The sequence below is a fragment of the Quercus robur genome, chromosome 5, assembly GCF_932294415.1.
Source record: "Quercus robur chromosome 5, dhQueRobu3.1, whole genome shotgun sequence".
NCBI lineage: Eukaryota > Viridiplantae > Streptophyta > Magnoliopsida > Fagales > Fagaceae > Quercus > Quercus robur.
In genome coordinates this window covers 60,286,617-60,288,312 of record NC_065538.1, presented here as the reverse complement: position 1 = coordinate 60,288,312, position 1,696 = coordinate 60,286,617, and the positions used below count along the sequence as shown (strand labels likewise).

The 1,696-nt window shown below is 34.3% G+C and overlaps 1 non-coding gene across 1 annotated transcript; it reads left to right on the top strand.

Moving 5' to 3' along the window:
• The first annotated feature begins 205 nt into the window (after positions 1-205).
• On the top strand, positions 206-279 carry TRNAN-GUU (transfer RNA asparagine (anticodon GUU)). Its single transcript has one exon. It is a non-coding gene; the product is annotated as a tRNA-Asn (tRNA).
• Positions 280-1,696: the final 1,417 nt, after the last annotated feature.

The window sequence follows — 1,696 nt, the reverse complement described above, 5'->3', positions numbered from 1 at the left end:
ACTATTCGGGTCTGAAAATCATGCTATAGAGGTGCTAAGTTTTCTGCTACCCAAATGAGATAACCATGTAATTATGTTTTTACAAATAATCGTATATTATTTGGATGAATTTATCAATTAAATTCAGATGCAGCTGAACGTTGATATGTTGCAACAATACTAAAAAGGTTATTAAAATAAAAATTATTGTTAAGACTAACAAATAGCTGGAATAGCTCAGTTGGTTAGAGCGTGTGGCTGTTAACCACAAGGTCGGAGGTTCAAGCCCTCCTTCTAGCGCATTAGGGTTTTTTTTTTTTTTTTTTTTTTTTTTTTCCTAACAGATTTCTGATAAACGGTCAACAATTCTTCATGGGAAGTACTTTTCCAAATAAAACTTTAGTGGTTGTCTAAATGCAGATGCTGTTAAAAACTTAATATACAGAAACTGATATGCATGAGTGAATGGATGAGTGCTTCAGTCAGTGTGAATACTGAATAAGCTGTGTAATGGCAGCTGGGCATAACTACTATAGATCTTCTTTGACGTTCAAATTGAAAAGAGTGGCCTATGTTTAACTTCATAATAATTTTTTGCATTAATTAATGAGTTTGCTTGGCATATTAGAAAACTATAGGCCACACCAACACTAGCTGCTGCATATTCTATTTCACGGGCTGTGAAGATTCCTGTCATTTGTTCATCTGGACTGTTCTCAGTTACAGCACCAATGGCCATTACAACTGGGTCTGCGGGGGTGTGGTACGTAACACATGCATCATTGTTTAATTTATCTATAAGAAATTTTAATACACCCGTCTCGAAATCTTGTGATTGTTAATTCATACAACTCGCGAACTTGTACAGGACTGAAACTGTGATCTCACACGTCAAAATTTTGAGACTTTTGCTTTGTTCCTATTTCCTGAGATCAGCTAATATTAGTTTCAATTATCATGTATGAAGTATGATATATAATAGCAGAAGTCTAATCCTCAAGTCACTCTTATCATAGCAGATTATAGTTCATTAAAAATCGCAACCACGCTTATATTTCCGTTGAGAAGATAAGCATCCGTAAGGTGTATACACCTTACGTAGGGAGTGAAAGAATCAGAAAGAGAAATCTGAAACGTTCAGGCCAGCATCCCACCACCATCATACTGTCGTAAAGGTATTTTCAATAGGCAAAACATTTAGGCGTTTAAGTGTCATTTAGATTTGGTTATTTTAGTTTGACTGTTTTTTTTTTTTTTTTTGGGTTAAATTTGGTTAGAAAACTGTATGATAGTATGTGATACATATACATGGCCAAAATGGCACAATAGCACTATTTACCAAAATATATATCACTCCACCACTATTTCGAAAATATATAGGGATCTATCATTTTTTTGGTATTCAAGTCTAAAGGAACTTGAGTTTTTCAAATTTAAAGACTATTTTTTCAAAGAACTCGAGTTTATGGAACTCGAATACCATTAAAAACTCGAGTACCCAAAAAGTAATAGATCCTTACATATTTTCAAAACAGTGGTAAATTAATATATATTTCAGTAAATAATGGTATTTTGTCATTTTGACTACATATATATTTTTTACAAAGCATATGCAGTGAGAAAGGCTAGGTTGCCACTGCGCACTCTTGGTGCGGTGGTCACTCAACAAATATAAATACTTGTGAGGTGTGGGGGGTAAGGGCCGGGGTTCAAGTCT